The sequence below is a fragment of the Mustela putorius genome, unplaced genomic scaffold (assembly GCF_011764305.1).
Source record: "Mustela putorius furo isolate JIRA1106 unplaced genomic scaffold, ASM1176430v1.1 tig00003909_pilon_pilon_pilon, whole genome shotgun sequence".
Lineage (NCBI taxonomy): Eukaryota > Metazoa > Chordata > Mammalia > Carnivora > Mustelidae > Mustela > Mustela putorius.
The window spans coordinates 35,781,063-35,808,653 of record NW_025422057.1 but is presented as its reverse complement, the minus strand read 5'-3'; the positions used below and the strand labels follow the sequence as shown (position 1 = coordinate 35,808,653).

The 27,591-nt window shown below is 39.1% G+C and overlaps 1 non-coding gene across 1 annotated transcript in view; it reads right to left on the bottom strand.

Moving 5' to 3' along the window:
- Positions 1-4,250: 4,250 nt before the first annotated feature.
- Positions 4,251-27,591, bottom strand: part of LOC101675184 — a 43,320-nt gene continuing 19,979 nt past the window's right edge. The window contains exons 5-6 of the transcript XR_006603212.1: positions 20,879-21,016; positions 4,251-7,023 (exon numbers count right to left, since the gene is read on the bottom strand). This is a non-coding gene — a transcript (uncharacterized LOC101675184). The remainder of the gene's footprint in view (positions 7,024-20,878; positions 21,017-27,591) is intronic.

Here is a 27,591-nt window from a genome sequence, read left to right as displayed (position 1 = left end):
GTTAAGAGCATGGGCTCCGAAGTTTGGTTATCTCAGTTCAAATTCCAGCTCTTTTTGTTTGTTTGTTTTTAATTAATTTATTTGACAGACAGATCACAAGTGGGCAGAGAGGCAGGCAGAGACAGAGAGAGGGTTTGGAAGCAGGCTCCCGGATGAGCAGGGAGCCTGAAGTGGGCTTGATCCCAGAACCCTGGGATCATGACCTGAGCTGAAGGCAGAGGCTTTAACCCACTGAGCCACCCAGGCGCCCCCAAATTCCGGCTCTTTATCATTCATGAGCTGTGCAACCTTGGGCACCTTGCTTAACCTGTCTGTGCTTCCACGGTGGTCTTTTTTTTTTTTTTTTTTTTAATCTATAAATAGGGGGAAATAATAGTATCCTGAGGATGTTAGGAGGATGAAAAGAGTTAATACACCTGAAGTGCTCAGAGAAGAGCCTGCCGTTAGACCACATAGAAAAGTTCAGCGAAGCGTCCTTCCTGATGGCCGAAATCTGTCCTGCAAGCAAGCTGGTAAGAAATGGACCATGACCCTCCCTCCGGGTGAAACGGTGGCCTTCGTTATTGGGCAATGTTGGCTGCCAGGAAGGTTGTGATGGGGCGCCTGGTTACACGCCACAACTAGGATAGCCTACTGAACATCATCTCCGCCAGAAAACATCCCTAAAGAAGAAGGGAAACAAGTAATTTTCATAAAGTATTTTTTTCATCTGAGCTGACTCTAGCTGCTGGCACATGTGGGAGCTTAGCACATTTACTGGATGACAAACAGATTGGCCTGTTCCATCGGGGTATCTGCAAGGCTTAATGTGTGGTTTGAAATCTTTGCAATTCTTGGTCTCCAGGAACTCCGTGACTCAAAAGGAGTATTCTTAGATTTCTTATGGCTATAAATCAAAGTATAAGATCGTGCTTTGGGAGATGTTGTTTATTGTGTTTTTAAATGGAGTTAAAAATAAACTGCTAAGATTCCCTCTTAAACTCTGAGCTTAGAGCAGATTCTATTCTGAGGTATTATTACTCAGTGTATAAACAGACTCTACAGAGATAAATTGTACGAAATTCCATAATTCCTTTCTGCCAAAGAATAGCAGCTGGTTGTTGCCAAAAAAAATCAGCTTCCTATCTTTCCTTTCTCCTTTCCTCATTTTTAATGGCTGATTTTACTCTGGAATCCAGACAAGGGGCAGACTACAAAAGCATTAATCCATCCATTGTATTTGAGTTTGCATCAGGATATTCAAGACCCAAAGCAATCACTCTCAGATTTCATGCATCATAGAAAAGGGAGATGTTTGAGATTGATATATATGTCCCCAACTCATACTTAACTAGAATATTGACATAGATCCTGATTTCTTATCACGGTTCCAATGTGAAATATTCTGGCCTATTCTTAGCATAAGTTATCAAATTATCCTGAAATCCCAATAGCTAAGCATTCTTGTTATGCCTCCTCTATAACCCTAAGGAGCCATGCGTCCTATTTTAAGGTATGAAAAATATGAAGACCATGAGCCCAGGCAGTTCCTCCTATTCATAACTGCTGATTATGGTCTGACCATTTCCAGGTTACAACGTTGGAGTCTGGACTCCATAAGTTGGAGAACTTAATCACTGTTCCAAAGCTTCAAAAGGAAAGCCTCTTACAATGTTTTTTTAATTTTTTTAATTCACATAGAATGTATTATTTGCCCCAGGGGACAGGTCTGTGAATCATCAGTCTTACACAATTCACAGCACTCACTAGAGAACTTACCCTCCCCAATGTCCACAACCCAACTGCTCCAGTGTGTTTTGCAGGACTCACAGATTTTTTTTTAAAGATTTTATTTATTTATTTGAGAGAGAGAGAAAGATCACCGGGGGTGGAAGTGGGGAGGAGTAGAGGGAGAGGAAGAAGCAGACTCCCTACCAAGCAGGGAGCCCTAAAAGAGACTCCATCCCAGGACCCTGGAGTCATGACCTGAGTCAAAGGCAGACACTTATCAACTGAGCCACCCACGTGCCCCAGGCCTCACAGATTTAAAGGACCATTTGGTCTAAACAAGAAGACTCTGCTAGAGGATTTCCAGCTGGGGACTATCTGCATGCTGAGCCCTGTTCTCACAGGAGATAAGCTCAACAGAGCAAGGCCAAGGTAATTGGAACAGAACCCTAAGAGGCACTCTAGCCTCTCTTGCTTTAAGAGTGTGCACTCTGGAATCAGCGTAGATCTGAATCTTGTCTCTACCACTTATTAGCTGTGTGACCTTAGATAAGCTAAACAAACTCTCTTTGGTGATAATAGTGCCATCCTGACAGGATTGTGGTGAGGAGTAAATGAGCAAAAACACGTAGACTAGTGCTTCTACAACAACATTTCCTATTTTAGTGTTCTTATCACTGATTATTAGCATTGTTACGTCCATATTGAGAGAGATTTACAATGGTTGCTTAGAAAACCAGAACCAATCAAATGTATTAAGCACCTACCATTCACTCAATCCTCAGCTAAGCACTCGGTCTTCAAGGGTATAAAAACATACGAGTAAATGGGGGAGAAGAGACAAATCAACCATGTAGAAGCATTTCAAATAATATATAGATACTCAGCAGAAACCACTCCTTGAGTGTGGGCTGCACACAATGACTCTTTCCAAAGAGCCATAAACAGAATGGACAGGGGTGGGAGGCCAGCCACTTCACAGTGAGGAAAGCTGACAAACACTAACTCAGCCAAACAATCAAGCTCATCGTAACACTGATAAATCATGTTAATTATATGCATTCCAGCACCGGTCGACTCCTGGGAAAAACCCGAGACAAATCACAACTGAGGGACGTTCAATACTTGGCCAGTTCTCAGAACTGCCAAGGTCATCAGAAACAAGGGACGTCTGAGAAGCTGTCACAGCCAGGAGGAGTCTAAGGAGATATGAACAACTACATGTAGTGTGGTTGGTCCTGGAACTAAAAAAGGACATTAGGTAAAAACCAAAGAAATCTAAATAAAGTATGGATCGAGTCAATAAGGTATCATAATGGTTCATCCATTACGGCAAATGTACTTTACCTAATGTAAGATGTTAGGCAAAGGAGAAACTGGCTGCTGGGGCATATGGGAACTCCCCGCACGGTCTTTGCAATTTTTCTATAGATCCAAAACTGTTCTGAAAAATTAAGGTTTAGGGCACCTGGGTGGCTCAGTCATTAAGTGTCTGCCTTCGTCTCAGGTCAGGATCTCTGGGTCCTGGGATCAAATACTGCATCAGGCTCTCCCTGCTCAGCGGGGAGTCTGCTTCTCCCTCTTCCCTGCCCATCCTCCACTGCTCTCAATCACAAAAATAAATAAAATATTTAAAGTAATTATAATTAAAATTTATTTATAATAAAAAAGATATGGATTTGGCTCATAAGGATGTCCCAGATTAATGGGGAGACAAGTGATTAAGTCATGAATTACAAGGAGTGTGGTATGTGCACACAGCATGGAGAGGTTAACATCAATGTTGAAGGTGGTTAAGCATGGCATTAGGAGGGAGACATTGTCTGAGCTGCAATTTTCAGGAATGAATCAGGCCTCCTAAGAAGAGGGAGTGCCTGTGTAAAGATCTGGAAACCATTGAGCCTTTTGGCGTTGTCAGGTGTCTAAGCGTGAAGAGGAAGAGTCACAAAACAGGAGACTGACAAGGGAAAAGCCAGATCAGAAAGGACTAGAGTGTGCGCTTAGCTGGAGGGAGGCTGGCCCATCAGGACCATTCCAAAAGGGGATGACTGGAAGAGCAAAGCAGTGGGAAACACTCCTGACAGGCACCCCATTCTCTTAAAATTAAAATGCCCATCATCCCTCCACTGCCAGAAATAACAGCTATAAAGTACTGGACTTGACCTGTTTTAATCCCATTTGTCATTGGGCTCAATTTATTGATGGCTAATAGCTTCTTTCTAGGGGAAGATTTGTGACTCGAGAAAAAGAACTTACCACTGTTAGTCTGAAGGCTTCTCCTGAAATGGACAGAAAAAATATCAAATAGGGGTTGACCTGGATGACCAGGTTTGGCCATCTCAGCCTGTGTGGTGGTCCATAGGAGCCAGCACCAAATCAGTGAGGGCAGGAAGGAGGCAGACATTGAGCAGGGGACAGGGATGGGAGTGGAAATGCCCTTTTATAACAGGGTAGAATTCAAGGAAGTGCCCTGGGGATTGAGCTCCAACCTGGACAAAGACCAGCAGACTAGAAAGGCTATTAAAATAAAAACACAATTCCCCACCACTTTTTGCAGAAGTCCGAGCATACTGCCACATCAATAAGAACAGGGAGTATGAGTTATGGGTTCAATGGTGCCAATTTAATTTCTAAATTATGAAATCCATGAAGAGCAAAATTTGTCCAATCAACTGTTCTGGTTGCCCCAATGATGGGAAGAGGCAGAAATGCCAGATGTCCCACAACTCCTGGGACAGTTCCACCCAACAAACAACTGCCCTACTTTCCACAAACTTCACACATCACTTCACACAGAGGGCCATGAGGAATTATCAGAGCCAAGAACACAACTCTGTCTCACCTATAAATACAAAGTACCTTTTGCAAGATACTAATTTTGCAGAAACCCAACCACCATGTAAATCAAAAGAAAGAGTTACCATTGTTTGAAACTTCCCAGAGTTGTTCATTTTGGATGGTACCATGACTTATCTAATAACAGCACAAATGGTAGTTTTGGGTCCTAGATTCTGTGAGCCCATTTTTTTCAGCCTCTGCATTCACAGAGTTTCCAAATATGAATCCCAGTATGCAACACCTTCATGGAGGTTGTGTTTGAAAATTTACATATTGAAACACATCTCGTTTTAGTAGAAATTTCCTTCTTTTTATTTCTCACCTATATTACTGCTAAGATGCTAAATTAATGTTTTCATTGTGTGAACAGGAATTTCATTTTAGGATAGTACAGAGGACATGATAAGATGCTTGCTATAAGTAGGTGGTGGGTCTGGTAGGATTAAGAATCACAGTATTAGATTCAAGGGGGCTAAGAAATGGGCAGAAAGCCCCTCCCAGCAGCCTGCTCCTTCATTACATTTAGGAGGAAGTTAAATGACTCTGGTGGGCTGTTAGTCCCCTACAAGGGATTCTGCCTAAGTAAATTCCTGGGGGGCAGAAGCCCAAGTGAGCTCCAGGGGTGTCTCAGAAGTTTAGAGCTGCTCCGAGACCCAATTAAATGCAATTAAATTAAACTCCAAACATGCTTCCAAAATGTCAGGGGAAGTTTAGTCTCCTGAGTGCTGAGACCAAGCCATGAATGGATTCTGATTTAAAAGAGTAGTATCTCACACACAGAGACAGAAGGAAGCCCCATTAAACTGTTTTCTATGAGGGGGCAGGGTGACCATATACCAGCTTCTCCCACACTGAGCGTCAGCACCTTAGCTGAAATCATTAAGCAAAACCCCTTGTTCCAATGAGGTTTTGTGTTGTTTTGTTCTATTTTGATCTGCCAGAGGATTTGGTGAAGAGGACAGTGTCAGTAAAGACAGAGCTGCTTGCTAGGATATGAGCTGGCACACTGGAAAGAGAGATGCTTAGTGTTCTGATGTTGGTCTCCAGGTCCTCCTCACCAAACAGCACAGAGATAGCCTTTAAGCCACAGAACCAAGGGACCAGTTCTGACCCAGTCAGGCTCCCTTTTTGTGCACTGCATAGCATTCTTGATGCACACCACCTCGGGTCTTTGGTTCCTGCAGCAGGGTGAGGGGCACAGTGCTCAAGAAAGAAAAACTGGCAGACATCCAAATTCATGGTTTCTACCACAATGCCCCACCCAAGTTGCAGGAACAAGCTTCTTCAGTGTGCAATGCCTATTTCAGAAGATTTAAACATTAATACTGGATGAGAATTGGTGCCCTGAACAGAACTTCTCAGGGTACTTATGATTTTACTAAATTATCGGGAACACTACAACCCTTACCAATCTCCCAGGGTTTTATCTGACTCAAATACTGTTAATTTGTCTCCATTTCCCTTGGTGAAAATATTAAAATGTCATTGCTTGAACTAGCTGACGAAATCCATGTTGTACCCAAACAGTGGCATGCGTCCTCAACCCAGTGTGAGGGAGGACTGTCCACTGAAGTGCTTCCCACCAGACCCACATGACTCATACGATCAGCACCAAAAGTCATTTGCAGAAAGCTAGGGGACAGGTGTTGATCTCTTTAAGAATTTGGAACTTTGGGGGCAGGGTCCAAGGAATTCTCCTCTGAAGGCATTATAAAGAATAGCAAAATTAAAACACCAGTGCCAATCAAATGTTATTGGTTGGGTCCTAACCATATTTCAGATATCACACTAAGGGTGTGTGACCTCTGCCCTCTCCTTCCTCCCAACTACCCTGCCATAGAAGCATTACCATCCCTTATTTCTAGATAAGCAAACTGAAGTTCACATATGCTAATTAGCTTTTCCAAGCAGTGTGGAAATAGATGTGAACCCAATATTAGTCCAAGGCTCTCATCTTCATCATGGCAGGAGAGGCAGCAGGGGTCAGAGAATATGAACTCCAGCATAAAATATGTCCCCAGTCACTGGCTGTGTGATCCGGAAGAATCAATCTCTCAATCCTGGGCTTCTGTTTTTCTGAAATTCCATGGGCTGTATAAACTGATCCGTCAAAGGAGAGCATAGATGGGTGCAGGCCATTGCCTGAGACCAGGCTGGCTTGTTGACTCTCTGAATCAGTGCCAGGAGTCAGATGAAAGGTCACGCAGAGGATACTCCCAGGTGCACAATGACAGCGAGAGCAGGACCTTCACTTGAAGAAGAATGCTTGCAAATAATTTACAGATTTATGTTTTCAAGGCCAGTGCTTTGAAGCTTTTCATTTCCTGGTCAATCCCTTTGCATGAGGTGAGGAGTAGAGACAACTGTCCTCAGTTTTCTGTTGTCTTGAGTATTCTTAATCACTGCTATCCGAATACTGCTGAGATTTCCTTATCCTTCTGGATTTTGCTGCTATTGGATGCTGGAAACTGCTGAGAGCTAAACCAAAGGAAAAACATATAGACTTATTAGTCATACAGTATATAATATATAGGACAATATAGATAACATATATCATACAATTTATAATAAATAGTATATATTTGACATTATATGTGTGTGTGTATATATATATATATATATATATATATATATATATATATATCAGACCCCAATTACTGGATGCATGCACACAAAAGTACACAAAAGTTAAAACTATTCATATATGAAATCAATTATGCTATACCACATGATGGAACTAATACACGAAATACACATAAAATTCTCCAAAGCATATGTTTAAAAGGAATATAGATTTTATTTAATCATGAGGGGAGACATCATAACAAGAGCTTTGTTCCTTGTCCAGCTCAGCCACTGGCTAGCTCTGTAAACTCTGTAAGACACAACGAAGTCTGTAACAAGCTTAGAGGCCAGACAATTTAAATTCTGGTGTGGAAGGGCACTGATTTGCACAATATGATTGGATGTACAATAGGAACAAAACAAGCAAAAGTTCTATTTGTTCCACAACTAACCCCATCGTTGTGAGGCTCTCATTCCCATGGTGGAAAGACCATAGGGGAAAATGAAATACTTAAATTTGACAAGTCAAAGTGATCTAACCTCAAGTTTTAAAAAGTCTCCTTCAGTGTCACAATTTCATTTGAACAAATGGTCAGTTCAAACTCACATTCAGAGAAGTTTTTCCATCTTTCTTTAATTTCAATATTCTCCCTTTCCTTCCCTCTTCACAGTATAGTATCAGAGTAGAAGGGAAGTCTATTGTGTATCTGCTACTTGGTAGGGCTGAGCCATCTGGTCTACCTGCTTTTACTCACTCCCCTCACTGCTCTCCAGCATACATGTCATTGGCACAGACAGGTTCCTGGGCACTCTCTACTGGCATCTGTGAAGGTAGAGCTAATCCTGGAGATTCAGGGTGTTATGCTGGCCCCTGCTCCCTAGTGTCCTGAATTAAGCGGTCAAAACAAATTAAGAAATAAATGTCTAAAAAAGTATGGGAAGGACAATCTTACTCCAATTCCACCCACGATATCAATAACCATCTACAGTAGATGACTCAACATGTTTTATCTTTAGTCCTATTCCTTGAGCAGCTGACATATGCGGCCAACTACTACTTCATATCTCCATCTGGTGCTTGAAAGACACCTCAAATTGAATATATTCAACCAAATTCATCATCTTAATCCCCCAAAATCTGGCCTTATTTTAGTTGTCCTTACAATAGTAAGGACATCTATCATCTACCAGTTATCTGAGCTAGAAATTTAGAGTTCATTCTTAAAAGCCTCTCTACTTCAGCCTCTCTATATAATCCATCATCAGGGGCAATTGTTTTAATCTTCTAATTACCACACAGATCTGACCCCTTCCTCTCAGTCTTCACTGCCCCCTGTCTCTCACTGACATCCTCGGTGGTCTCCTGACTGCTTTATCTGTACCCATTCTGGACTTCTAGTCTGCTTTCCACCTTAGCCAGAGAGGTGTTTGCTAAGGAACCACAGTGTCAGGAGCATCCACACCTCGTGTGCACACGTGCATGCACACACACACACACACACACACTCTCTCTCTCTCTCTTCTCAAAACTCTAATTGGCATTCTATTATTCTAAAAGAAAGACCAAAATATTTCATATGAGTCTCAGAATCCTATGTCATCTGACCCCCCACTTACTTTGGCAGCTCCCCTGCTTGCCTTCACTCTCTCAGCTCCAGTGACACCAGCCCAATTTCAGTTTCTCAGTCTGATGGGCTTCTTTCCAACACAGGGCCTTTGTGTCTGCTGGTCCCTCTGTCTTGAAGCCTCCTCTCTCCACTTAACCCTACTTTGCCTGGCTAAGGGAAACTCTTCCTTCGAACCTCGCCCTAGCATTATTTCCTCAGGGACCCTTTCTAACCTTCCTGACGATATCAAATCCCCTTGTCAGATGTACTTTCTCTCAACTCTCAGTTTACATGTATGCATATGATTTTTTGATTAATGGCCATCCCTTTCACTAGATTATAAGCTTCCCGAGAGCAGGAACCATATCTGCTTTTGCTCTCCATTTTATCCTCAGCATTCTGAGGCATGCAGGGCACACAATAAGGTGCTTTCATACTTATTTTTTTATTTCTACTCATTGAATGCATAACTGATTGAAAAAAATCCATCCAGAAACTCTTTGATGACTGTATTTTTTAAAAATATAATAAGTTATTGATATCTGTGGAATTGACTGTCAGCTGGAGAAATGGCTTTACTTCAGAGATTTTGACAGCTGTCTATGCTGCCTGTTAGCTCGGTAAGCTTTGGAAAATCATTTAACTCAGCAGGAGCATTAAAATAATAATACCTGTTTTCAGTCCCAAAGCTACAGATAAATAGTCAAGTATTATACAAATGTAAGGCATTATGATTTTATTAGCAAAGTTTAAAAGATTTCTATGAAAAGCTGCAACAAAAGCAAGAACACATAATTAATGTTGAAAAAAGCCTTGTGATTTCCCCCACAGACTTCATTTTTATATTAGTCAACATGATGTTTAATCAAATATTACCCTAAATATTTATGGAACATTCTTTAATCACCCAATACCTTGCAAAAAGTATCTATTTCCTATCATGTAATCACTGTTATAGTTCAGTTCCATGGGTGGTAGCAGTTCCTTCCCCACAGATGAGGGACTTGAGCTTTAAACTGGTAACCGCCTTGTCCAAAGTCATGAGCTAGGAAGGGATGAGGGAGGATGCCAACACCTGGTGTCTGTGACTTCAAAACTCATCCACGCTTCTGGAGATTTGGGCTAATTTAAAGGAGAAATTTTATCAAACAAAAGTAGCATTTTGCTTTTTTTGGTGGGGGGAGGGGAAGATCATTATTGAAAGCCAGATTAGTAGCTGGCTGCAAGAAATATCTCAAAGACCTGAGAAAACAGTCTAGAAATAGAAATTAAGAAGGAAAAGTTTAGAGATTTAAAATCTCTATATCCAGAACACCTAACAAATGAGTAACAGATACTTGAGAAAGACAAAGGGAGATCGATAAGAGGAAGTAGTAGTTAGACAAATAAATAAATAAAATATTTGTGAGATAATGAAAGACTTAAGTCTACAAGATTGAAAGCCTCTCTGATTTCAAGCCTGGAGTATTTTTAGGCATGCTTCATAAAGTTTATGATCTCTTAAGTAACGATAAAGAGAAAAAATCTTAAACACCACCAAGAAAAAAAAAACTACCTACATGGGAAGAAAACAAATCAGACTGGCACGTAGAACATTGGAAGTTAAACAATAGAATGAAATCTACTGATGAGAGCAAAGACTGCAACTGAATTCTATACCCTATGAACGTATGATCACCCTTCCATGGAGGTGTACAAGACTTCAGAGAGGGAATCATGCGTAGAGTCCATCTAAGGAAAATACTCAAGAACATTCACTTAAATAAAAAGTGAAACCAAAAGGAAACCTCAATGAAAAAAGAGTAAAATAAGAAAACAGTGAACAAATAAACCTGATTGATTTGTCCATAAATCCTGGTACAGATACATGTAGAACTGAAGATATAGGTATAAAAAATTAGGGATAAATAATCTGATATTGTCCAACAGAAGGTTTAAGAGAGATGCTTGAAATAGCAGAGGAGAACACCAACACATACAAATTCCCAGCAAAATCTAGACATTGAGAGTGACAAAGAGGGAAAGGACTCCAAAAGTTTCATGGTAGAAAGAGAGGAAAGAAAGGTGAAAGGTAAAGTAATTTGATAGTCTCATCCTGTAGGGTGTGGGCAGCTGCAGAAAAAGAACATCCCACAGTGAAAGCTTCATTTTCTTATAAATAGTTAGGGAAATTGTTTAATCTGCTGGGAGAGGATCATTAAGAAAAGGGAAAAATACAGGACCAATTCCAAATTAACAAAGGGAAAGAAACAGAATGAGTATCAACGAAAACCAGAAAAAGGAAACAGAGTGATGAAATGCAAAGACTGAAGAAATAAAGTCATTATACCTAACATGAATACACCAAAGTATCCTAGTCAAATACAAAGACTGACAGCCTAGATTGTATTTATATTGCTAGTTGCAGAAAACACACTGTGATAAAGCATGATGGGAAATGAAAAGATCAGCAAGGAGATACCAGACAAATGCAAACAAAAAGAAAACAGATACGGCAATATGAATACCAGATAAGGTGAAATTTAAGGTTAAAACATTATAGAGAATTGAAAGAATCATTAAGTACTGATAAAAAGCACAGTTTAGGAATTCACTAAATCACTGTAGGGGCACCTGGGTGGCCCAGTCTGTTAAGTGTCTGCCTTTGGTTCAGGTCATGATCTTGGGGTCCTGGGGTCCAGCCTGAACTGGGCTCCCTGCTCAGCAGGAAGTTTGCTTCTCCCTCTCCCTTTTCCCATCCCTCCCCGCTTGTTCTCTCTCTCTCTCTCTCTCTCTCACTATTTCAAATAAATAAAATCTTTAAAAAGGAAATAAATAAAAAGGAAATCAGTATAGACTATATGTACTAAAAAAAAAAAAAATGGCAGCTAAACAGGTGGAGGAAAAACCACTATCTATATAAGGAAAACCAGACAAAAATGCAATTGTCATACAGTTGACTCAGAATCTAGTCATCAAGGGTATGTAAGGATAGAAGAATATAATAATACAGTCAATAAACTTGATTTAATAGACCTATGCAATGGGGCACAGGAGTTGGATGGTACCAGCCTTGGAGAGCCAGTTGTAAGTCGGTCTACTGCCCCCACATACTGAGTGATGTCACATTGGTGGCTAGAATACAGGCTGTGGTGGCCATGGACATACCTGGAAACGCCAATGCTACCAATACTGCAAATGGTCATCTCCAGAGAGAGCTGGCTGTTCAACTTTATCAGCACACCACTGAGTCTATACATGAAAATTTATATTTAAGTAGAGAATATAGTTTTTCTCAGATACTCAGGGAACATTTTGAAAAAATAATCATGTACTTGACTCAAAGCCTTAACAGATTCTAAAACTGGAGATTTTTTACAAACTGCATTTTTCTGATCATATGCCAATGACACTTGAAATAAGTAATATAAAAGTGACAAGAATTACTACTGGCAATTTAGAAACATACTTCTAGTAAGTGCTAGATCAAAGGAGCATTACAATAAAAGGGAAATCAGAATCATCTAGAAAGCAAAGAAAAGGAGAACCATTCATGTAGAATCTATGGACAAATGTTAAGCTTTACTCCAAAGAAACTGCATGTTCTTAAATGCCTTTATTATTACAAAAGAAAGAATAAGGACAAATAATGCAAAGAGTCTAAGAACTAATCTTAGAAACTGGAGAGGAAAAAACACAACATGAGCCAAGAAACAATAGGAAGAGAACTAATAATAAAAAATGAAACTAATAAAGCAGAAAACACAGACTAGAGAGAATTAAAAAAAAAAAAAAAGAAAGAAAGTTGAAACCCCTCTTTGGAGGGAAAAAAAATAGATAAATTTTTTCACCAGATCTTGAAAAAAAAAAAACAAAACAAGAGAGCAAACACAGAGCAATATTAAAATTAAGAAAAGAAATATAACCACAGATGTAGGAGCAATTACGATAATTTTTAAGAAAATGAAACTAAGGAGATACATTTAAAGAGGGTTTTCCTGCAAAACACAAATTCTTTAAATGGATCTAAGAAGAAAAGGAAAGCTCAAATAAATATTCCAATGACCCTAAAATCAGAAAAGAAATTAAAAGTCCACCATTCAAAACAGCACAAGAACATCTGGGTTCATAGCTATGTTTTAGATATCTTTTAAAGAATAGACAAATATTTATTTAATCTATTCCATTTCTAGGAAGAAGATGAAAATGTCTCCAGTTAACTTTTGGAAGATAAAATTATTCTAATATCAAATCTCATAAACAAACCTGATAGTCAGATTTTTCATTGAGAAAGAAAACTTTCTTCTAGATGTTGGCTCCATAAGAATGGGGACGTTTATGCTTAAATACTGTGGCCTCAACACCCAGACTACTACATGACAGAAAGCAGGTGCTCAATAAACATCTTTTGAATGAATAATAGACCAATTTTCCTCATGGATATAGATGCCAAAACTAAAAACAAATGTTAGTAAATAGAATCTGACAATGCATCAAAATATTTATAGCATACTAACAGATGCTGAAAAGACATTTGTTATCCCAATGTCATAAAGTAGTTTAATTAAAATCAGACATTACAGATGGAATGATATATAATACCAAAATTTTTTTATTATTACCATGAAAGTTCTAGCCAATTTGGAAATTTTAAAAAGGTAAAATAATGAATCTACACATCAAAAAAGAAAAAAGGAGTAATATGTTATTGTTGATAAATGCTCCTATACATTGAAAACCCAAATATCTTGGAGAAATTTCCATAGGAACCATTGAGTGACAAAAGCAAAATGCACAGAAGTGGGCATAATAGCTCATTTCTTAAAACAATAGCAAAAACCCCACAAATATCTAAGAGGGAGAGAGATTTGTAAGCATGGAACGATATACAGAAGGTTATTTTGGATTATCATGTGTCAAAGAACTGGGTGAAGGAAGAAGAACAGGAAGGAAAAGCCAAGTAAAATTCAAAATGTATATACACATACACACATATGCAAAAATTATGTACTATATATGCATTTATGCAAAGTTATATATACATGCACATATAAAACATATAAAGAAATAAAGTTAAAAATTTATTTTTATTAACAATATAGTTTTTAAAGGATTCAATTTTTTTTTAAAGGTTCTGTTGCTTCAAAGGAAGGTACAGAATGAAATAATTCAGAGGTTAACTTTCTCAACCACAACTCAACGTGTTGAAAGGCAGATTGAGAACACAGAGCATAAACTCCAAGGCCATCTCCTTCTAGGGCACTGCCTTAGCACCGCTGGCCTGCTTTCTAACAAGGTCTTTCTCTGCAACTTTCCACAAGGAACGCCCTCTAACTGCTTGGTGATTTATTAGCCATAAGAGGGAATTAGCCAACAACGACGAGTGTGTCCAGCTCAACGCAATTTCTCCACCAATGGGCCCCATTAGAGGATCAGTTTCATTCCTTTATGTTCCTGCTCAAATAACTGCATGATTAAAATTTATAATTCTTTTCTCTAAGATTCTTCTAATCAATTATAAAATTATTTAACAATTATAAAACCAGGAGTAGATAAGACTGTCTCAAAGAGCTTTCCTTCTAAAGCAGCAGCCCCCTACCCCATTCATTTGACCATGGTTTTCTGGAAAGGGTAGCTTATTAAACATTCAGAGGGATACCCATGAGATGTACTCCATAGTTGAATGAATGGTTCAAATGTGTTCAGTGATGCTAGAAATATTCAGTGTATTTTATCTTATAAAGTAACAAAAATATTGGAGAGTTTAAATCATCTTATTCATTAAGAGTAAAATAATATGTTTAATCTTACATTTTTGTTATAAACTTGGGATAAAAATATTTTAATATAAAAAGTAAGGTTTTTATTCTTTATTACTTATCCTCTTAGGTATATTTTGGATCCTGTTACAGTACCAAGATTATTCTTATATTTGTTTACACTGTGGCTCTAGTTCCATCCATGTTGTCGCAAATGGCAATATCTCATTTCTTTTGATGGCTGCGTAGTATTCCATTGTGTATATATACCACATCTTCTTGATCCATTCATCTGTTGATGGACATCTAGGTTCTTTCCATAGTTTAGCTATTGTGGACATTGCTGCTATAAACATTTGGGTGCACGTGCCCCTTCACATCACTACGTTTGTATCTTTAGGGTAAATACCCAGTAGTGCAATTGCTGGGTCATAGGGCAGTTCTATTTTCAACATTTTGAGGAACCTCCATGCTGTTTTCCAGAGTGGTTGCACCAGCTTGCATTCCCACCAACAGTGTAGGAGGGTTCCCCTTTCTCCGCATCCTCGCCAGCATCTGTCATTTCCTGATTTGTTAATTTTAGCCATTCTGACTGGTTTGAGGTGATATCTCATTGTGGTTTTGATTTGTATTTCCCTGATGCCGAGTGATATGGAGCACTTTTTCATGTGTCTGTTCGCCATCTGGATGTCTTCTTTGCAGAAATGTCTGTTCATGTCCTCTGCCCATTTCTTGATTGGATTATTTGTTCTTTGGGTGTTGAGTTTGCTAAGTTCTTTATAGATTTTGGACACTAGCCCTTTATCCGATATGTCGTTTGCAAATGTCTTCTCCCATTCTGTCAGTTGTCTTTTGGTTTTGTTAACTGTTTCCTTTGCTGTGCAAAAGCTTTTGATCTTGATGAAATCCCAATAGTTCATTTTTGCCCTTGCTTCCCTTGCCTTTGGTGATGTTCCTAGGAAGATGTTGCTGTGGCTGAGGTCGAATATTTGGATATTCTTAAATTGGACTAATCCAAAATGTATTGATTATTTCATTAGGAACAATTACCTTTTTCTTTTCTTTACTTTTTTTAAAAGAGAGAGAAAGAGAGAGCAAGTGGGGTGGGGGGTGACAGAGGAGGAGAGCAGAGGGAGAGGGACAGAGGGGGAAGGAGAGAATCTCTCTGTGAGCTCCACTGCTCAGTATGCAGCGTGAGTTAGAATTTGATCTCAGGACCCTGAGATCGTAACCTGAGCAGAAATCAATAGTCAGTCACAACTGACGGAGCCACCAAGGTGGCCCGTTATCTTTTTCTTTTTAAAGAAACTATGGGCTTTGATTGTTCATCTTTAATTTTGCAATAGTCTTTTGTGTTTTTTAAATTAATATATAACTCTGGAAAACACAAAATTATGCTCTTTTGATAAAAACTCTTTAAGGTATACTAGGTTCATGACAAACTAGTTTGCTTAGTAAAAATATTTACCTTCAATAGCACAGTATCATTCATCATCTTTAACCACCCTCCCGAAATCAAGAGAGACCTATATGTAGATTACAGAGAAACTGAGTGGGAAACTGAGTCTAGAGCCATTTCTTGGCAGTTAGTGCATTACAGCAAAATAAAAATTACAGCTATAAAGTGGAATGTCTTTCTAGAGACACCTATAGCTTATCTACATATTTTTTAAAAGTCCAATTTCTCCTGTTAATATGAATCTGGCCCGATTCCTCGCAAAATAATATCCAGGACATTTCACAGTAAAGATCCACTTGCCTTTCCTCATATCAAAAAGCAGCAATTCGTTGCACACTGAAATCACTCTTTTTCTAGTCCTCAAATTTCCCCTTTGTCCGCCAAAGGGGAAAGAGACCTCTCAGTCCATCCTGACACAACACATTACTGTCATTACTTGATGAATACCTACTTTTTCCCCACTAGAGTGTAAATTCTGTGCAATCAGTACCCTTGTCTATCTGGATCCCTAATATCATTTCTTGAGCTTTGTATAGTTCCTGGAGCATAACAGGAACTCAGGATTTGTGGAACTAAGAGGAGGAGGAGTGGGGAGAGGAAAGAAGGATGTCAGAAAGCAAGCAGGCATATACTAATAAATGATAGCTTCTTGTTCAATAAGTGGTCATGATTTTTTTTTAAAGATTTTATTTATTTATTTATTTGACAGAGAGAAATCACAAGTAGATGGAGAGGCAGGCAGAGAGAGAGAGAGGGAAGCAGGCTCCCCGCTGAGCAGAGAGCCCGATGCGGGACTCGATCCCAGGACCCTGGGATGATGACCCGAGCCGAAGGCAGCAGCTTACCCCACTGAGCCACCCAGGCGCCCCAGTGGTCATGATTATTATTGCTGTCTCTACTCACATTTTAGGGATGGAATTCTAAGCCCAAAGACTTCATTAGTCCTTCAGACATTCTGTTGGGACTTCGTTATAATATAATCATATTTCCAGGCTAACTTCTCTGAAAGAAATTTACTGGGGCTTCTGTTTTATTTCTAAGCAAAGCATAGGGTATTGACATTTTCCAACCCAAGCAAACAAAAAAGTTTTTCTGAAGATATTTGAACCAAGAAAAACAAGTTAGGTTTTCACAAGGAAATGGATTTTCTATTAAATGGCAAATCCCACTAAATGGTTGTTTCCTAAGGTTCTCGGCAAAATGTTTTTTTTTTTTTTAATTTACATGTTTAAATTTAGATCACTGAAAAGTCCATTTCAAGAATGTTTTCTGAACGTAGAAAGAGCATCTTCACTCAGTTGTGAAGAAGGCCAATTTTCTTCTACTATACACTTTCACTCAGCATTTTGCTCTTCTGAGCTAGAAAAACAGGCAACGACACTCTGTTAGCCTTTAAAGTTTCTATTTCAGTCCACATCATCATCTCAAGAGCACTATTATATTTTAGCACTTTTCAGAAAGGTTATCATACTCAAAAAATATGGCTGTTTGTCAACATCCTCATTTATACCAAGATGAATGTTCCTTTCCCCTGTCTTTCTCACCTGGAATACTTTCTCAGTGTTTGAAGTAATTTTGAACTGAAAAAGTAATTCTCCATCTTTGTTGGTTTTATACAAAACATGGAAACGATGTGTCATTACTGTCCACACCCTCCGAGCCCTCACCCATGGCAGACATCACTAATTAATTATGGCAATTCCCGAGCCTAGATTTGAACACAGAGTTCATATAAACCTGGGTTTCCTGGCAGTTATCCACAATCATTTAGACTGATTGTGGCAAAATAAAACTTGTTTTGCCAGAGCTAGTCTAGAAGCTACCTGAAAGCAATTAGGGCAATTAGATACCTTGAGATCCATTTCAGTTCTATTATTCATTCTTATCTACAAATCATTTTACCACCACCACCCCCTCAAGCAATCTTTCATACTCTAGAATAGTAAAATTTCAACATTTGTCATGTTGTTGTCAGGCATCAAGTAAGAGAGTAGCAACTAGGTATAGGTTTAATTAGTAGTGGTTGTGTCCCCTATGGAAAGTCTGTGGTTGTCTCTTTAGAGCTTGTATAAATCAAGAAAAAGTAAACACATGAGAAGTTGGTAAGACACGTCTTTTTGAAAATGTGGAATAAAGTTGGTTTTGGACAAAGAGGAATGGAAAAGAGATCCCAAGAAGAAAGGGAAAGAGTAGAGAACTAACCCTGCCCATTCAGGTTGACAAAACATGGGACAAGAATTCTGCAGGATGGGAGGCCCAGAGTGTGAAAGAAGGTATGGCCACAGTCAACTAGTCCAAAACTACCACATTTTACTTCAGAAAGTGTGGTGTCTGTGGCACTTTTGCATCTGTGTTTGTATTTTGTGTTATGGCCCATCTGACTCACAGAAGTTTTCATTTAGTGGTACAGCATGCTTTTACAATTGAAGCGATGGGATTGGGATGCCTCCTGATTATGAAGTAAACTGGGAGAGGGAGTGGGCAATTATTTGGGTTGATAACCTTCAGAGGCCAAACCTAAGCAGTTATCACACATTCCCACCATTAGCTCCATGGAAGCTGCAAGAACGTACCATTGGCTAATAGCTTAATACTTTTAGCAGGCAAAATTTTACTAATTTATATGTTTAAAATGATTACATGCCCTCTATAAGATAAACACTCTTTATTGAACTACAATAGAATATTTGGGTACCAGAAACTAACTTCTATGTACATCTTTCTTTTTTTCAATCACCCAAGATCCATGATCAAGGCTGGTCTAAGAGTGGTAATACTAAAGGGAAGCATTACTTTTCTTGTACAGAAGGATGGTCTTCCCAACCCAAGATCTATGGAAAACATATCAGTGCTTTCCACAGCAATGGGAATAAGTCTATTCTGAGCCATCCATATCACTTACCTGTGCTACATTACAGGCATATCTGTTAGGATAATTTGAGGTCATGGGCTCATTTATAAAAAAATTTTTTTTTGCAAAGCTGAGAATCAAATGTGTGAACTTGTTCTCATATGAATGTCATTTGTGGGAGCTCAGTGGAGATACATTGTCTTTCCTATTCTTCTGGAAATAATAATCCAGCTTCCAGCTACCTTAATATTATGTAAAGTTCTGGTTAAATAACTAACTAAATAAATAAATAGCCCTGCCCTGAGAACATGAGGCCCACCCTGACTCCTCTCATATAGGTCCCTAGCTAATGCTAATAGCATAATACAATCTTTATAAAGATGGGGATGTGCCTCGGCATAAAATAAAATACAGTGTTATCAGAAGGAAGCCAGAAGAGTTTATGAAGGTTCAAAATCTTCCCCGTATTTTTCTGTTTTGCTAAATATAGAACCACTGAATCATATGAATGGGTGTGCTCAGCATTCCTCTCCCCAGCTCCAAGCTCTTTTCCTTTTGGGAGGGGGCGGCTTGAAATGTGGAATACTGTCTCGGCTTGCTTTCAACCCTCTGATCTCCCATAAAGCAGTAGAAGTCTAGAAACTGTTACCAATTTCTCCCTGGTACAAGTGGAGACACAGCTTGAGGAGAGAATGAAACACTCTGTATCAGGATTCCCCAGAGAAGCAGAAAGCTTCTAGTTATGAATATATAGATATATATCCATAACAGATAGATGTAAGATATATATATATCTAATATATAAATATATATTTATATAAATATATTTATAATACATAAATATATAATATATAAAATAGGATATATACACATATATAAACACACACATACACATACATATATATACGTATATCTATGTATATGTATATATACACATAGTCTTGGGTCCAAAATCTACAGAGCAGACCAGCAGGCTGGAAGTTCAGATAGGATTTCTATGTTACAGTCTTGAGAGAAAATTCCTTCTTCTTCCTAAAAGCTCAGTTTCTGTCCCAAAGATGTTCAACTGATTGTATAAGTGCTACTCACATTGTCAAAGGCAATCTCTTTCATCTAAAATCAATCGTAACTGTAAATGTTAATCATGTCTACAAAATACCTTCACAACAACATCTAGGCTAGTGTTTGACCAAACAACTGGGTGTAATAGTCTAGCCAAGCTGACAACTAAAATTAACCATCATGCATCAGTCTTAGTGATATCTCAAATTGTTGATCTTCTAGAAATTAATTCTTTACCTCTCATTCTACCAGATTAATAAATATGTGATCTTTCTTGTTCTAAAGTAATTTCAAGAAATGTCAAAATGATGGCTTTATACAGAGCACAGAGCCTTCAGAAGTAGAGGGGGAAATTGTGTCACAAGCCTTAGAGTTGTTTAAGATAAAAGAAAAGCTCTAAGATATTGCAAGGTCTTTAAATATAGGAATAAATTATAGGAATAAATGTAAAAATAAATTGGAATTGGAAAGCATTCTAAGGATAGGTATCTGAGACTGTTATCACTTCAGAAGTTCACGACTTCCGGAACTGAAGCAACACAACTAAAGTCAACACACACTACGTCAGAATCTGCAGGGCTTTTTCCTTTTATAGGAAAGAGAAGTACAACCTTTTGTAGGAGTTTACAGTCTCTCTCATTGCTTTCATTTCAGTAAATAAGATCAAGAACAAAATGAAGATGTTTTATTACCACCCAAATTCAACGATAAATAGACAAAATGTGGAACTGATTTAGTTTATGACATCATAAACTCAACATCCTATTGTACTAAAAGTGCCTCTCATTTGTTCATTAGTGTTGTTAACCAACATGAGTGCATGCCTGCTATGTCCCAGGCTATTTCCAGCATCTAGGCAGTGGCCCTCAGAAGGAATTGCTTGTGTTTATAAAACACCGGTGAGGCAGAGAGATAACGTTTTTTTTTCTGTGCATAAGTGCATAAACATTGCCTGAATGGCTATACCACCACCTGCCAGATAGGTGCATCAGCCAAGCTGGGTCAACGTTTGTGTATACTTAGTAACCATCCCTCTTGGAAGTATGCCTACCTCCCAACACACCTTTCACCCGTGCTCCCAAATCCATTATTTTTCTTTCTTTCCTGGCTCCTTTGAGTTTTTCCTCAATGTAGCAAGGATCATCACTTATTTGCTTGCATCTGTTTCTTGCTCATCTTGGCACCATGCCTAGGAAAGGAAAAGAGATGAATGGTTATTTGTTGAGTGAATTAACAAACGACAATTCACAATTATATGAACTCTGCAACCTGCCCTGGGCCAGGGAATGAGGGAAATATATATCTTACTCCCCGACCAAACAGGCATTCCCACCCATGGGCTGTCCGTGTTACTATCTGTGAAAAGATACATCTTTAAGAATAGAAAAACCAGAAATGGACCCACAACTATATGGTCAACTAATCTTCAACAAAGCAGGAAACAATACCCTATGGGAAAAAAGAGAGTCTCTTCAAAAAATGGTGTTGGGAAAATTGGACAGCAACAAGCTGAAGAATGAAACTGGACCACTTTCTTATACCATACACAAAAATACATTCAAAATGGATGAAAGACCAAAATATGAGACAGGAAACCATCAAAATCTGAGAGGCCAACCCACGCAGCAACCTCTTTGACCTTGGGCATAGCAGCTTCTCACTAGATATGTCTCCTGAGACAAGGAAAACAAAAGCAAAAATGAACTATTGGGATTTTATCAAGATAAAAATCTTCTGCGTAGTAAAGGAAACAATCAACAAAACTAAAAAGTAACCTTTGGAATGGGAGAAGACATTTGCAAATGACATATCTGATAAAGGGTTAGTTTCCAAAATCTATAAAAAACTTATCAAATTCAACACCCTAAAACAAATAATCCAGTTAAGAAATGGGCAGAAGATATGAATAGACATCTTTCCAAAGAAGACATCCAGATGGCCAGCAGACACACGAAAAGACTCTCAATGTCACTCAACATCAATATCACTGATATCATAATATCACTCAACATCAACATCAACAATATATGTGTATGTCAGGGACATACAATGTATACAAATCAAAATTTTTGATTTTGATTTGTACAAATCAAAACCACAATGAGATACCACCTCACACCTATCAGAAGGGCTACAGTTAACAACACAGGAAACAAAGGGTGTTGGCAAGGATGCAGAGAAAGGGGAGCGAAGGGAGAAGAGGCTGCAAACTGCTGCAGCCGTTCTGGAAAACAGTTCCTCAAAAAGTTAAACCTACAACTACCCTACAATCCAGCAATTGCACTACTAAGTATTTCCTCAAAGGATGCAGAAATACTGAATCAAAGGGCCACCTGCACCTGATGTTTATAGCAGCATTATCAACAATAGCCAAACTATGGAAAGAGCCCAAATGTCCACTGACTGATGAATAGATAAAGAAGATGTGGTATATATACACAATGGAACACTACTCCGTGATTAAAAAAAAAGAAGAAGAAGAATGAAATCTTGTCATTTGCAATGACATAAATGGCAAGAGGAGCTAGAGGGTGTTATGCTAAACAAAATAAGTCAGTCAAAGAAAAATACCATATGACTTCATTCGTATGTGGAATTTAAGAAACAAAACAGGTGGATGTGGGGGAAAGGGGGGAAAAAGAGAGGGAAACCGAAAGAGAGACTCTTAACTATAGAGAACAGAGGATTGCTAGAGGGGAGGTGAGTGGAGGGATGGGCCAGATGGGTGATGGGGATGAGGAGGGCACTCGTGATGAGCACTGGGTGTTACATGTAAGTGAGGAATCACTGTATTCTACTCTTGGAACTAACATTACACTATATGTGAACTAAGAAGAATTTAAATAAAAACTTGAAACACTAAAAAAAAAAAAAGATACATCTTTGAAGTACAAAAATGATGGGGACCCTCTCTTAACCTGAGAGAATCAAGCTCTAATGCCCTGAAGCATCTACTCTACATCGAAAATTAACTTCTCTCTTATGCATCTAGAATGTTCTATGTCATCATTAGGAAAACTGCAAAAATAGTCATCCAAATCATTTTCTGTGTTCAGATGAGAAATGTCGAGAGGAGGTATGCCCATGTCTGAGTGGCAAATTTTCCATACTGTATCATTGCAAATATGCTGAGTAACTATATATAACTATATATATATATATATGTAACTATATATAACTATATATATACATATATGTATGTATGTATATATACATACATACAAACAACTAGATCACTCTTCTTTATTGGGTAGTTCCCTCTATTTCCCCCTCTTCTGATTAATCCTGACCAGTTTAAATCAGTTTAATTCTATATTGGTAGCAGGAACCTATATTTTGATGCTGTTATGTTAATGCATTGCTATTAGGTAACACTTCAGGTCCTATTTGTCAACTTTTGTACTGCACTAGCAGAGGGCCCCAGGTACAGGGAGCTCCATGCTTCTGGTCCCCCGTGTTCCTCATGCAGTGTCTGATATTCCTCAGCAGGCTACAGAATACAGTCAGTACCAAGGATTTGGGGGAGATTGGGGCAGGGAACCCAGAATCCCACTGTCAAGTCTGTCGCAGAGCACAGAGCAATAGAAACTAATCCAGGGACAGCCAGAACAGCAGGTGGATGAGGGAGTGAGCAGGACTCAGCGTTCCCCATGCGCTGGATGCCTGCTGGCCTGCTGAATCACTGTCTTATTTCCCTCTCATCATTCTCCTGAGAAAAAGAGGACTCCCTCTCCCTATGCTTTGCTGCTCTTGGTAGGAGCCCAAACCTCAAAGCAGCTGGGAGAAGAAGGTGAAAACAAGGATTTTGGATCACATTGAGATAAGGAGAAAAAAGCCTACCTCTTTTTGTTTCCATGAAACAAAATATGGCTCAGCAGTTTGCTTAATCAGAATACATCTTGGCTATTTTTTTTTTTTTTTTGGCTCTTTTAGCACTTTAAGTCTGCCAACCATTCTTTTAAGACGAATGGTACAGGAACAGTGCTACCCATACATCTCTCCAATAACAATAAGTAGAGAATTATTATAGATCCAGGAGAGGCACGCTTTTCATGTATCCTTATTGTGCTGCTGAATTTCTAAAGTTCAGACTCTCATCTAAAATTCCAGGTAGTATCTATAATAGCCTAAAATGGTTTTCTCATGTCCCTTGTGGGGATTAGTGATACTGATAAATGAAACAAGTCATTCAGCTAGGGTTTTTCTTTGTGTATGAAAGATGTTTGCTATCACTTAATAGGTTTAAAAATAAAAGATCAGCTCTACACAGACTATTCCCTTCCTTAAAGACCCAAGTTGGCTCTGGGTGTGTTGACCAGACCAAGAAGTTCTCATTTAGCATAAGTTGCTGAGGAAAATGAGATGAAGCATTTGTCCATGCTTCTTGATGGTTTTTCCCACCAGAGAAACTATTAGAATAATAACACAGTACTCATGAAGCATAAGTGTATAATGGAAATAAAAGCAGATACCGTTGGCCTTGGAACAGCATGGGTTTGTACTAGGCAGTCCACTTAGACGCAGATTTTTTTCGATGAAAATGTATTTTTCTTCCTTGTGATTCCCTTAACAATTTCTTTTCTCTAGCTTATTTTATTTAAGAATACAGCATTTAATAAATGTAACAGACAAAACTGTGCTCCTCGATGAATGATGTTATAGGTAAGGCCTCCTGTCCACAGTAGGATATCAGTAGTTAAGTTTTGGGGGGAGTCAAGGTTACAGTGGATTTTTGGAAGCTCAGGGATCAGTGCTTCTAACCCCCACATTTTTCAAAGATCAGCTCTACTAGACCACTTACTGGGAGCAAGCAGGTACTCTTCTAAGCATTTTGCATTTATCAGTTCATATAATCCTGATAAAAACCCCATGCAAGACATGCCATTGTAATCTCACTTTACCTATTAGGAAACTAAGGCATTGAAAGAAAAGTAACTTTTGGTCGCATGGGAAGTATGCTGAAATGATACTGAAATAAAAACATTTGAGAGAGAATGGTACTCTTGTCACTAAATTTTGTTTCTGTCACCACTTAATTAAAACTTAGCTTAGGGGCATCTGTGTGGCTCAGTGGGTTAAAGCCTCTAACTTTGGCTTAAGTCATAATCCCAGGGTCCTGGGATCCAGCCCCCCATCGGGCTCTCTGCTTAGTGGGGAGCCTGCTTCCTCCCTCCTCTCTCTCTGCCTGCCTCTCTGCCTACTTGTGATCTCTGTCTATCAAAGAAATAAATAAAATCTTAAAACAAAACAAACAAATAAACAAAAACTTAGCTTAGAAAATTTTTCATTTCCTCAAACTAAGAAAATCAAACAAACAAACAAAACCTGGTTGTCTTAGCCCAGGCCTCCCCTCCTCGCTATTAGCAGCTTGTGTGTTATAACACATGGTGCCTCCTCCTGCTGACAGAGTTCAAGGGAGGCCAGTTCTCACTAAATATTCTTGCCGTGGGTAAAGCAAACCACTATCTGTCCATGGGGATCATGTTATCTATGGTGATATCATATTCTTTCTCTTTCTGCATCAGAATCAGAAGGACGGAGACTCCTGAAATCCCCCTGAGTCCCCAGAATGGTCATTCTAGCCACTAGCAACTTGCTGCTGCAAAACTTATTAGGGAACCATGTCTCTGGTTCCTTCAAACAGCCATCCTCGCCTTGCCTGCAGAGCTCCTTGCTTTGACACTGGAATGTCTCCGGCTAACTTGTGCTTAGCAAGGACGATTCCTTTCTAGGGCCTTACTGAGCATTTAAAAAGAGCAGCAGGTTTTTTTGCTTTTTTGCTTTGTTTTGTTTTAAAGATTTTATTTTATTTTGTTTTATTTGAGAGAGAGAGCATGTGAGGGGAGAAGTCAGAGCAAGAAGCAGACTCCTCACCGAGCAGGGAGCCCAATGTGGGACTCGATCCCGGGACTCCAGGATCCTGAACTGAGCTGAAGGCCATTGCTTAACCACTGAGCCACCCAGGCGCCTGAGCAGCATTTTTAAAATACAGTTACATACTGCTGCCTTAGTACCTTGTGCAAATATCTTGTGCATTTTAAATGAGCCTTTTTATGTAAACCCTACCTACAGAGACCTCAGTCTTCAAAATAAGATTTGCCACATTTTAAATCCGAGGCAAATTCAAGGTAACAAATGGCCTCTGGTTCCGCTGTGTACAACACGGAAATTTTATAGCTCCTTAGGTTATGTTTTAGTTCCAGACTTTGCTCCCCAAATAATAAAGCTCATTTATTTAAGGATCTGGAAAAACAACCGCCCATTTAGTGCTGGAAACAAGAAACAGCGTATATCATTTCTGTCCCTTCCTGCATCCCCATCCGCCCTCGAACCTAGGGATGGGAGATTCTCACAGAAAATTCCCTGTAGGTTTAAGAAACAGAGCCAGTCAGAGAATTCTCAGACTAATCTTAAGTGCATGTCTTACTGTAGGGACCCACAGGTACAAGTCTGAGAGGACACAGAAATAAGTCAGGCTGATCAAAGGCATCTCAGCCCAAGAAGCCCCAAGGTCAATGGCAGCTAACATTGGTTGAACACTCATCTCTGGCCAGGCACCATGCTAAATGCTTTCCATGTTTTTACTCATTTACCTTCACAGGGAAATGATGAAATGGGTACTATTCTTATCATCCATGTTTTACACATGAGAACCCTGAAGCACAGAGAAGTTAAGCGACTAACCAAAGTCACACAGCTAGTTAGAGGCAGAGGCAAATATTTGGATCCAAGCCTTCCAGCTTCAGAATCCCTGAGCTGAACTACTCTATTCCAACTGTTTCTTGGAAGAGAAGTTTAATGTTGACTGTCCTCCTCTTCCTGGCCTTGGAGATAAAGAAAGAAATGGTCAGCAAGTTACCTGAGGGTTCATGGAGAAAGTGGATTTCAGAAAACCCTGTGTTTGTGTTTTCCATTTGTTTTTTTTTTTTGGGGGGGGGGATGTTGTTTTTTGATACTGGAAAAAAAGACTCCCTATAATAATTATCATAATGTTTGTCTAGCAGAGGACCTTTGGACACATTTGTCTGACTTTTCAAGGAGAGAGCAAACAATAGTGAAGGCCCCCATTTGTGCTTATAGTTATAATGACTTAAGAATCCAGTGAATACCAAAAGCACCAACCAAGGTCATCAATAATACAAACAGAGCAGCATACCCAAAGGATGAGGGATGCCTGAGCACATTTTATTACACAATATCCAATCAGTATGGTTTTGTTGATAGAAACATTCCAGTTTCAACTTTCAGTATTCCTGTAGACCCAAGGAACAAAGAGGAAATTTCACTGTAGTCTACAAAAGCAATCAAGTCATTGGATCATCTCCACTGCAGTGTTTCGAACTAATGAAAGCCATTTCTCTTTGGAGAGCTGGGATAATTCTAGAGCTTTCAGGGTCTAGAACTAACCCAGAATATAAGAAGAGCTGGAGCCTTATTTATCTTGTACACTTAACGTGTTGGTAGCGCCTAGAAGCCCAGCATAGAGTAGGCACTGAACACACGGAGTGAAAGTTGGTCAGTGAATGACTTGGAACAACAGAGTTCTCTGAGTCTGGTTCCATTCTGCTTTGAGGGAAACCCATAGCACCCTTATGCAAATTTATTCTGATATTCCTTCTGCAGGACTTGCAATCTGAAAACATAACAGAAAAGGGAAATGTTGGCTCAAATTTATACTTCGAAGATTGTTGTAGCTGCCCCAGGAATTGCTGACTGTAAAACCAGCATTTGATCACTGGTTGAAGGGAAAGAGGTTCATCCACC